Below are 12,008 nucleotides of genomic sequence, written 5' to 3' on the forward strand. Positions count from 1 at the left end.
GTCCAGCATGTGAGCCCCCCATCCTAGGTCTGAGGCGTCTGTTGTGACGGTTTGGCTTGCTTGATATTTGTGAAAGGGTAAGCCTGGGTTTGACTGGCATGCTTGAGCCCACCATAGGAACTCCTGTTTTAGGCATGGAATTAGTGGAATTTCTGCTTCTAAGCTGTGCCTGTGTTGGGACCATAAATTCTTTAGGTACCACTGTAGTTTTCTCATATGTAGTCTGGCATGTGGAACCAAGATTATGCATGATGCCATAAAGCCCAAGGCCTGCAGAACTTTTCTTGCTGTTAGCTTGCTGTGGTTTGTTAGTGCCAAGAAGTAAAGAGGGAGATCTTTTTGTTTTTCTGCAGTTAGGAATGCCATTTGTTTTACTGTGTCCAATTCTGCACCCAAGAATGTCCTTGTTTGGGATGGAATCAGCCTTGATTTTTGCAAATTGACTGTGTATCCCAATGCTTGTAGCAAGTAAATGACCCTTTGTAAATCTGTTGTCAGCTTGCTTTTGTTGTCCCCTTGTAGTAGGCAGTCGTCCAGGTATGGATAAATTTGGATTCCCTGTAGTCTGCAGTGGGCGATTACTGATGCCAGGCATTTTGTGAATACTCTGGGCGCAGTAGATAAGCCAAAGGGCAATGCTGAGAATTGATAGTGCTCTGATCCTGCAAGAAATCTGAGGTATCTTCTGCAAATTGGTCGAATGGGGACGTGCAGGTATGCCTCCTTGAGATCTAGAGTTACCAGCCAACACTCCTTGCCCAGCATGGGAAGAAGTTGCTGTAGGGTCAGCATCTTGAATTTTGGGACAATGATGTATGTGTTTAAGGTGGACAGATCGAGAATAGGTCTCCAACATTTTTCCTTTCTTGGAACTAGGAATAGTCTGGAGTAGAATCCTTTGCCTTGTTCTGTTATTGGTACTCTTTCCACAGCTCTCATCTTTGTTAATTGCATTATCTGCTGTAGAGCTTCTGTTTTTTGATTTGGAGGTAGGTTTGGCATTCCTCTTTTGACTGGTATAGTGTGGAAGTGGAACCGGTAACCTTGGTCTATGGTTTGTAAAATCCACTTGTCTTTTGTGATATAGTGCCAGTTCTTTGAAAATAAGGTTAATTTTCCGCCTAAGGGTGCTGCTATTTGTTCCCTGGTAGGCGGAGTTAGAATCAAGTCACTGTGATTGCCCTGTTGTAGTGGTACTGGCTGTACCTGTGGCTCTGCTATTACCTTGCCACTGTCGTCCTCTGTAGGTACCCCCTCTGGATTGATTTCTGCCTCTGGAACGTCTATTCCTGCCCCTTTGGGATCTTGTGGAGTCAGGAAAGGACCAATTTTTGGCAGGCCAGTTCCTGCTAAACCTTGGGGGCTGAACCTGCAAGAAATCTTTAACAGTTTGTACAGATTTTGCCTTTTCTTCCATTTTCTTCATTACTTGCTGGGCAGGTGTACCAAACAAACTGGTCTTATCCATAGGAGCATCTAATAACTTAGCTTTAACATGATCCGGTAAAACTTGTTCCTTCAGCCATGCATGCCTTCTTATCACTGTGCCAGTCATGGCTGATCTAAATGAAGCCTCCAGTGCATCATAGCCACATTTTAAGGAATGGTTACTAACCTGTTGAATGTTATTTACCATTTCTAATAGATTTTTCTTATCTATAGAGTCATCAGAGGATAGCTTTTTAGTTAACTGATCAAGCATAAACTCTTGGTATTGTATCATGTGAAACTGACAGTTTAAAGCTCTAGCTGAGAGAGTAGCAGAGGTATAAACCTTTTTGCCCCATCTGTCTAAAGACCTGGCTTCCCTTTCAGAAGGAATAGGGTTTTTTGCTGTGGTTGAGGCTACTGCCTTAGGGCCCTGGGATATAGTTTGGGGGTCTGCAAGAGGGGCCTTGTATAGGTGATGATGAGTGTCTGGCACCCTGTAAAATCTATCTGGTTTGGCAGGTGCTGGAGGTAAAGAATCTGGTGCAGTGCAAACATCATTAAATGCATCGTCCACAACAGAGAGGACAGGAGGTATAGCTAAGGGCCTGTGTTGTGGTAGGTGCAGAAAAGTCCTAAGTCTTTTCTGGAGTCTGAAAAATCCTGTTCCTGCCATTGGAATTGTTCTCTCATGGCATGTAAGGTTTCCCAAAGGAGAATTCTTCTGGTGGGAAGCAGCTGGAATGGATTCTTCAGCATCTGAGTCCTCAAAATTGGAGAAAGGAGCCTCTGGCTGGTCTGTAATATCTGAGTCTTCCGCAGAATCATCAGAGGACACAGGCTCGAGGGGCTCTGCTCTAGGTCTCTTTTCTGGGGGCTGAGAGGCCCTGTCTGGGTGAGATTGAGATCCCCTAATTAAGGATATTAAATCTTCTGCCAGAGTAAGCATTTGTGAACTAGAAGTGGGCCTGGTTGAGGGGGTTTAACAGGCACTGACTTAGTAGATTTGGCTGCTTTAGCCCTGGCGAAGGCCTTAATAGACATGGCTGCAGGAGGCCTAGCAGCACCACGTGCTGGGGTAGAGACATCCAAAGGGATGGTGTCTGATAAGTCACTAGTAACCACTGTAGTGGGTAAAATTTCTGAGGCCGATTCAAGTAAGGTAACCGGAACCTCAGTAGTAGTCATTGACTCGCTGTACTCTGATCAGTTTTCGGTTTCGGCCGAAACCGAGACACTCGCGGTTTGCTTAACCATGGTTTCGGCGAAACCGCGGACCATAAGTGTCGGTCTTTTCTTTGCGTTTTTAATAATTTGGGTAGTCGGAGGATCCGACGGCATAATGTACGCAAATTCAGAGCCGAAAAACTGTTCAGCAAACTCCGACCGACGTCGGTTGAAAGAAGCACAGGCCGAACAGGCTGCTACGTCGTGGTCTGGGCCTAAACAAGGCAAACAGTAAGAGTGGAAATCTTTATGAGGTATTTGTTTCCCACAAGTTAAACAGTTATTGACTTTTTCTGACATCGGCTGAGGCAAGAAAGAGTCCCCAACGGGGTACTTAGCTTTTAGAAGTCTTCGAAGGAGTATTCGGTAGTAGTAATCTCTGGATCTGACCGACCGGCACTTGCGAACAGCTTCTGCTTGGCCACGCGCAAGAAAGACTGAAGAAAATCGCGTCGGCTGATGCCTTTATACCCGAAGACCAGCAGAGATGACGTCGGGTGAAGTGCGACATCAGCCGAAGCCGGACCCGGACTTTGGAATCCGGCCGACCGAAGGGCTGCCTGACGACAGGACAACCCAGTTGTTATGACTGCAGATGCATCCATGAAGGACATCGGTGCCAATATGCTGGAGAAAGGGCTGCATATTAAGATATTGTGGTTCATAGGTTCATAGATTAGTACTAGCTAACTACCCTTGCGAGCCATTTTAAGCCTAGCCAGTTGTCTCTTGTGAGACTCAAACCCTGCAACCTGTGTTTGCAAGGCAAACACCTTAACCATTAGGCCACCCTCCCAACCTATAACTGCAGTAAACTCGCTGCAGAGTGGCCAAGCTATGGACAGTCATGACTGAAGACAAAGATAACTGCAGTACTCAATGCTATACAGCTCCACAGACAATGAAGCACCTCACAGCTGCAACATGGGCACAGATAGCAAACCATACAAGGCCAGCACACTACAGCACAGCTCCAAGTCAAGTCGTCATATAAATGAGGATGAAGTGGGGGCATAGTGAAGACAAATATGGGAGAGAGGAGAGAAAAAAGAAGGAATGACAGGCGATGGGTAGGAAAGAAGGGCATTTTGTGAGCTTGTGTGTGTATTTAAGATAAGATTTTTTTTTAACAAGGGTATAGTCAAGAAGGTAGCAAGAAACAGGGAAAGGTGAGGAGGGTACATGGATAAAAGAACAGGCACACAGACATGCAATGTAGACAAGACACTGATGAGAATTAATGACATGGAAATGAGAGTGAAGATATATAGACTGTAAGAGGGTGGACTGCTGGTGATGGGCAGAACTGGTAACCAACATGGGAGTGACTCACAAGAAAGGGTACAACATGATGACAGATGAGGAGGGGTATGGATAGCCTACCTGACCTGCTCAGATAGGAACCCACCTACATGTCGGTTTCTTTCATGGTTGGACAACTGTGCAATTCTACCAGCCATACAAGTAGACAATCCAAGGTGCCATCCAGCCATTTGACCCAAGGGGAACTTTCCACACCATTCACCTAGAGGAGGAGCCATCAATGCCCCCTCCCCCAAAAGAGATGGCCAATAAGGATAACAGCGAGTGCTGCAGATTAGTCTGCAGGGTTCCCCACACTAAAGAGAAGCAGGTATGTGGAGCGCTGGTCACTCTGCAGGAGGCACAGAGGTTAGTGCAGAGCAAGGTGCCCACCACCTCACCTCAGCCAGCATGTTTACGACAATTTATTTAAATTTTACAGTGCAGACTATTAGTGCAGACTATTATACTTTATATGTATCCTGGAAAGCCTGTCGCTCCTTGGACATGCTTTCTGACTAAACCTCCTCTACTGCAAAACAAAACAATAATTAATACTACACATTCCTGTCAATGAAAAACAATTACAGCAACAACAGATGGGCAGCATATTCTGTGCCAACCAAGAACAGCATGCTTACAATATAAAGCTGGCTTCCACAATCTCTGTGTCCCATCAGGAGGATGATTCAAGTGGTACCTCAGCAGTTCACTCTGCCTGTGCCTGCACTGTTCGCCAGAAAGAACAGTTGTGTAAAATCTTACCGTAACCATAGATGTCCTTCTCTTCCATGCTGCAATATTCCAAACTCTTAGGTTATCCTCTGCTTGCTACCTGAACGTCCGGCCAGTAAACAAAAGCTTGTAGTCACTGCTAGATACGTGGGACATCTCACATAGGCCTAGGGAGAATGGGCCATAAAAGTGACGTCTGCATGTACCTTTCCTCAGAACTGAATGCCCCAATCGGACCCCAATCCCAGGACAGATGTACAAGTCCTGTGCCATCCAAGAAGGAACAGTTTAGATGGAAAGATGGGGGGAATGAATACTGCAACATGGGAAAGAAGGACATCTATGGTTATGGTAAGATTTTACACAACTATTCTATGTCCTTCTATTCTCATGTTGCAGTATTCCAAACTCTTGGGTGAGTGCCAAAGCTCACAGGGTAGAAGGGGGTGGTGGTACAGAACTGTTCTCCACGAAGCCATGAAGGACTGCTCTAGCAAACCCTGCTCTGGATCTGGAGATGTGGTCAAACCCGTAGTGTTTAGTGAAGGTATGGACAGACATCTATGTAGCTGCCTCCAGAATGGATGCAGTGTCCAATCCTTTGAAAAAAGGCGCCCAATGAAACCATGGCTCTAGTGTAGCAGGCCTTAATTTTTTGAACAGAGTTGTTTCCCATGGAATGTGTAGCAAAAGGAAATAGCCTTGGAAATCCAAGCAGAAATGGTTTTGTCACCACCTTTCCGAGAGCTCTGGGGTGAAAGGAGACTAATAGTTGCTCCGATTTCCTAATGGCCTTAGTCTTGTCAAGGTAAACTTTCAGTTGTCTGTGAACAAAGGGAATGCAAGACTCCCTCACTGTCATTTTGGGAGTGAGGGAAAAAGGTGGGCAGATGGATATCCTGATTTAAGGATAGCTCATTGACCACCTTTGGCATAAAGGAGGGGTTGGTCCGCAGGGTCACTCTATCCTTGTGGAAGATGAGGAAGGGAGCGAGTTGCCATGAGGGCCTGGAGCACTGACACTCTTCTGGCTGAGGTGAGGGTCACGAGAAGTACAGTCTTCCAGGTACAATGTTTCAGAGATGCCTTAGATGCTAGTTCAAGGGGGGGGCAACAGTGAGTTTCTGTAAAACATAATTCAGATCCCAATGGAGGTGGAACAGACCTTCTGGGGGGCCTGAGGTGTAGTACACCCTTAAGGAATAACTTTGGAGGGAGACTGGAAGCTAGAGGGGGATCAACAGCCAGACAGGCCGAACTGTAGCAAGGTGTGCTTAACAGAGGAATATGCCAACCCTGCTTGCAAGAGTTCACACAGATAGGAGTGCACTAAGGGGACTCACTTTGAAATTTGTCTAGTCTTTATAGACACCACATGGAGAATTTCTTCCATTTAGACCAATAAGATCTCCTAGTGTTAGGTTTCCTGGCCTCCTGCAGGACTGTTAGCACTTTGTCCTGTGTGAAAAGGTCTACTCTGAGGTAGCTTGTGAGGATTGCCCCCAGCTAAATGCAGAAGAGAGGAGAACCAATGTGGTCTTGGCCAAAAGGGAGTCACCAGCAAGACTTTTGGTTTGTCCTGCTGGATCTTCAGCAGGACGTTTTGAAGTAATGGGATGGAGGGGATGCATATGGAAACATCCCCTTCCATGAGATTGAAAAGGCATCTGTTGCCCTTGCTAAGGGATTGGTAGCCTGGTGCAAAACAGTGGTAGTTGTCTGTTTAGAGGGAAGGCAAACAGATCTATTTGTGGTGTACCCCACTTGTGGACAATGTTCAGAAACGTATCCCTGTGAAGCATCCACTTGTGGGCATGTCCCATGGAAACTCCTCAAGGTGTCTGCCTGAATGTTATGAGCTGAAGGGATATAAACTGCCTGCAGGCAGACTCCGTGTTGGGCTGCCAGGTCCCAGGCTTAGAGAGCAGGTCTGCAAAGCAAATAAGATTTGGTTCTGCCCTGTTTGTTCACATATCATAGAACTGTAGTGTTGTCTGTGAACAATTTCAGGGGACCTTGCTTTAGGGCATGAAGGAAGGCTGTCAGGGCAAATAGGATAGCTCTCATTTCTCTGATGTTGATGTGTTCCCGCCTGAAGGTGTGTGACCAGGTACCCTGCACTTTCAAGCTGCACAAAACAGCTCCCCAGCCCAGATCTGAGGCATCTGTGTACATTTCCTGGACAGGGGCAAGGGGTTGTAATGGAAATCCTGGGTTGAGTGCAACGGTTCAACCACAGAATCTCCTTCCTTAAGCAAGGAAGAAAGGGGTGCCAAAGTCCAAGGAGTGTGAGTGTTGGGTCCATCAGGACTTCAGGTACCATTGCAGTTTTCTCATGTGGAGTCTTGCCAGATGCAGCATGGGTATAGTGAAAGCCATATTACCCAGTAGTCAGATACTGTCTGGCTGTCAAAGCAGTGGCTTTGAGAACGAAGGCCAGATATTGCCGCAGGGTTTCCACTTTTTGGGGTGGAAGGAATGCCCACACAATACCTGTCCTTATCGTGCAGCCTAGGAAAATTTGGTTCTGGGAATGACTCAGGTTGGACTTGGGGAAGTTTATGTTGAATCCCAGTGCCTGCAGGACTGAGATGACTTGGTGGAGTTGGCTCTGTAGGGATCTGAAGCATTCTGCCTGAATCAGGAGGTCATCCAGGTATGTAAAATTTTGAATCCCGTGAACTCTGCAATAAGCAACCACTGAAGCCAGACACTTGGTGAAGACCCTTGGAGGCAGCAGACAGTCCAAAGGACAAAGCCAAGAACTGAAAATGTAACAAACCAACAGCAAAGCGCAAATATTTCCTGTAGTTGGACCTTATAGGAATATGAAGGTAGGCATCCTTCATGTCCAAGGTGCTTAGAAATCCGTGAAGCATCAGTAAAGGAAAAAGGGTCTGAATAATAAGCATACAAAAGGTGGGTACCTGTAAAAAAGGAATGATGGGAGAGAGATCCAGGATAGGTCTCCAAGGTCCAGCCTTCCTGGAAAAGTACAGTTTTGTACCTACCATAAATGTAGATGTCCGATAGATATGCAACTGCAGTCATAACATATGGGTTGTCCTGCCTCAGGCAGCCCTCGGTCAGCCGGATTCCAAAGTCTGGGTCCGACGTCGGCTGATGTCGCATTTCTCTCCGACTTCAGAGCGGCTGGAGTGTATAAGCATCAGCCGACGCCATCTTCTTCAGTGTTTCTTGCCCCAGATGCCAGGTGCCCTCCAAGGAAGGCTAAAATCAAATTTGTAAAACAAAAATAGGTTTCCAGACAAATAAGTAAGGAATAAACAGATACACCATAACAGATATCCCCAGCTAAGAATAACAGGGAGAGGAGTGGACCCAAGGCATAGAGGGGAAGGAGGGAGGGAAAAACCCGACTGCAGTTGCATATCTATCGGACATCTACATTTATGGTAGGTACAAAACTGTACTATGTCCTTCAAGAATGCAACTGCAGTCATAACATATGGGTTGAATACCATAGCTTAGCTGGGGGAGGTGGTATGCTCTAGGAAAAGGATGGTGTAGCTAGCAATCCCTGCAGGACTGCCGAAGCAAAGCCTGCTCTGGATCTGGAAAATAAAGGGAGGTTGTAGTGTTTGGAAAATGTATGCACGGAGCTCCATGTAGCAGCTTCTAGAATATCCTTTGTAGGCACCCCTCTTAAGAAGGCTGTGGAGGTGGCTGTAGCTCTGGTAGAGTGTGGTCTGACATTGGCTGGCACACTCTTTCCATGGAAGGAATAACAATATCTGATGCAATGTCCAATCCATTTTGAAATTGTCTGTTTGGAAATTGCTTTTCCCTGTACTCCAGGAGAGTAAGCTACAAATAGCTGATCGGACTTCCTACTGATCTTGATTCTGTCTAGATAGTAGCAAAGTTGTCTATGAATGTCCAAGGTATGCAACAGTCTTTCCCCTTTGTTTTCAGGATTGGGGAAGAAAGTAGGCAGGTGAATAGCCTGATTTAGAGAGACCCTAGATACCACTTTTGGCAGAAAGGAAGGATTGGTTCGTAAGGAGACCCTGTCTCGGTGGAAGATTATGAAGGGTGGTATTGCCATTAGTGCCTGTAATTCTGAAACCCTTCTAGCTGAGGTAATGGCCAGCAGGAAAGCTGTCTTCCAGGACAGAAATTGTAAATCCGCTGAAGCTGCTGGCTCGAAGGGAGGTAGAGTCAATTTTTCTAACACAAAATTGAGATCCCAAGCTGGTACTGGTGCCTTTCTTGGAGGTTTTATATTCTTGATCCCTCTAAGAAATTGCCTTAGCAAAGAATGTGAGAACACAGGTGGGTCAGTGTTGTATCTAGCTGAGATAGCTGAAGCATGTATCTTTATGGAAGAGTATGAAAGTCCCTTATTTAGCAATTCTGCCAAGTACTCCAGAATGAGTGGAATGCTCAGTACTGATGCATCTTGACCCTTGTTGGTATTCCAAATGCTGAAACGCTTCCATTTGGCTGAGTAAGCCCTTCTGGTGGATGGTCTGCAGGCTTCTGAGAGTATCTGCTGAACTTCCTTGGAGAGAGATAAATTGAGGTTATTTATGTGATCTTCCAAGCTGTTAGCTGTAGAGTCTGGAGGTTGGGATGAGCTGTCCTGAAGTTGTGTTGAGTCAGCAGTTGAGGCCATTTGGGAAGGGCCCACGGTTTGTTGTGACATATGCTCCGTAGTAGTGGGTACCAGTGTTGTCTCGGCCAGTTCGGAGCTATTAGGATTCCCTTTGGCTGCTCTGCTTTGATCTTTAGTAACACTGTGGTCATCAGTGGCAGAGGTGGAAATGCATAGATGACTAGGGAGCTCCAGTTGAATGAGAGAGCATCTATCTTCCATGCTTGTGGATGATTTGTCCTTGAGCAGAACTTTTGTAGCTGATGATTGAGTTGGGAGGCAGATAGGTCACGTCTGGCCTGCCCCATGCCGAGGTTAGTTGTGCAAAGATGTCTGGATGTAACCTCCATTCGTGGGTCTAGGAAATTCCTGCTTAGACTGTCCGCCAGAACATTGTCTCTGCCTGGAACAAATTGGGACTGTAGCTGTATGTTTAGACTCAGTGATTTTTCCCAAAGATTCATTGTTAGCCTGCAAAGGGGGTAAGAGTGAGTACCTCCCTGCTTGTTTATGTACCACATCACAGTGGTGTTGTCTGTCCTTATTAGAAGGTGGCCTTGATGAAGTTGATGTCCAAAGGCCTCGATGGCATGCATTACTGCCAGCATTTCTTTTTGGTTGATATGCAGATGTTCTTCCTTTGGATTCCATTGTCCTTGAATACATCTGCCCTCCATGTGCGCCCCCCATCCATGGTCTGAGGAGTCTGTGGTAATGGTCTGTGTTGTCTGAGGTTTTTTGAACAGCATGCCTGTATTTGACTGACTTGCTGAGGCCCACCATAGAAATTCCTTTTGAAGACATGGAATGACTGGGATAATTGCTTCTAGGTTGTTGTTGTGCTGAGACCATAAGCTCTTTAGATACCATTGAAGTTTTCTCATGTGTAGTCTTGCTAGTGGGACCAGGAGAATGCAAGATGCCATGAACCCCAGGGCCTGTAGGAATCTCCTTGCAGTCATCTGGGAGAGTTTTGCTAAACTTTTGAAGTAATGAGTTAACTGCTCTTGCTTGTCTTCTGTCAAGTAGGCCATTTGAGAGGCTGTGTCTAGTTTGGCTCCTAAGAAAGTTATTTGCTGGGATGGTAGAAGTCTTGACTTTTGAAAGTTGACTGTGTATCCCAAAGCCTGTAGCAAGTGTATGACATAATTCAAGTTTTTTGTCAAGGTTAGTTCGTTGTCCGCTTGTATGAGGCAATCGTCCAGGTAGGAGCAGATTTGAATCCCCTGGAGTCTGCAATGAGCAATTACTGATGCCAGGCATTTCGTGAATACTCTGGGCGCAGTAGATAAGCCAAAAGGCAATGCTGAGAATTGATAATGCTCTGGCCCTGCAAGAAATCTGAGGTATTTTCTGCAGCTGTGTCTGATAGGGACATGCAGGTATGCCTCCTTTAGGTCCAGAGTAATCAGCCAAGACCCCTTGCCCAGCATGGGAAGGAGCTGCTGTAAGGTCAGCATTTTGAACTTTGGTACTATGAGAAAAGTGTTTAAAGCGGACAAGTCCAGTATCGGTCTCCACTGATTTTGTTTTCTTGGAACAAGGAACAGTCTTGAGTAAAATCCCTGACCTTGTTCTTGTTGAGGCACTTTTTCTATTGCTTTGATCTGAGCCAGCAGAGAAATTTGCTTGATAGCCTCTGCCTTTTGATTTTGTGGAAGATTTGGCATGCCTTGTTTTCTTGGTAAGGTATGAAAATAGAACCTGTAACCATGATCTATAATGTCCAATATCCATTTGTCTTTTATCAGTTTGTGCCAATTTTCTGAGAACAGAGATAACTTTCCTCCCAAAGGGGCTTGTTTTTGCTCCTTGGTCGGAGAAGTTAGAGTCAAGTCATTGAGATTGTCCCTGAGTGACAGGGGAAACCCCTGTGTCACCTCTTTGGTTTGTTGGTTGCCATTGGCGTCCCCTGTAGGATCCTGTATATTGCCCTCTGCCACGGGCACACCTGTTCTTGCCCCTTTGAAATTTTTCAGGATTTGGGAATGACCAGTTTTTAGAAGGCCAGTTCCTGCTGAACCTGGGGGGCTGAACCTGGAGAAAATCTTTGACTGTCTGAACTGACTTGGCTTTTTCTTCAATGGTCTTTAACACATCTTTAGCATTATCACCAAAAAGTTTGTTATTTTCCAAGGGAGCATCCAGTAGCTTTGCCTTAACATGATCCGGTAAGGGTTGCTCTTTTAACCATGCATGTCTACGAATGACCGCTCCTGTCATAGCTGCCCTACATGAAGCTTCCAATGCATCATATCCACACTGCAGAAAATGATTACTAACGTGCTGAGAGTTATGGACAGCCTCCTGCAAAGACTTCCTATCTAAAGGGTCAGGAGAGGCTAATTTTTTCTGTAAATCATCCAACAGGGAATCCTGATACTGAAACATATGAATCAGACAATTGAGAGCTCTCATAGTTAAGGTAGTAGAGGTGTAAACCTTCTTCCCCCATCTCTCTAAGGACCTTGCCTCTCTGTCGGAAGGCAAAGGATTTTTGGAAATGGTAGCAGAAACCCCCTTAGGCCCCTGGGAAATAGTTTCTAAGTCTACAGCATGGGCCCTAAAGAAATGAGAATGGGTTTCAGGGACCCTATAGTATCTGTCAGGCTTGACAGGAGCAGGGGGCAGAGAGAATCAGGGGTAGCACTGGAGTCAGAGTAAAGGTCATCCAACACATCAAGCACAGGAGGAATAG

At 45.9% G+C, this 12,008-nt stretch overlaps 1 protein-coding gene across 1 annotated transcript in view; it reads right to left on the reverse strand.

Moving 5' to 3' along the window:
• Window positions 1-12,008, reverse strand: part of LOC122816881 (activity dependent neuroprotector homeobox) — a gene marked incomplete in the record, with an annotated part of 782,566 nt that overhangs the window by 62,748 nt on the left and 707,810 nt on the right.

This window comes from Protopterus annectens, chromosome 12.part0 (assembly GCF_019279795.1).
Source record: "Protopterus annectens isolate FY-2018-M chromosome 12.part0, PAN1.0, whole genome shotgun sequence".
Taxonomy (NCBI): domain Eukaryota; kingdom Metazoa; phylum Chordata; order Ceratodontiformes; family Protopteridae; genus Protopterus; species Protopterus annectens.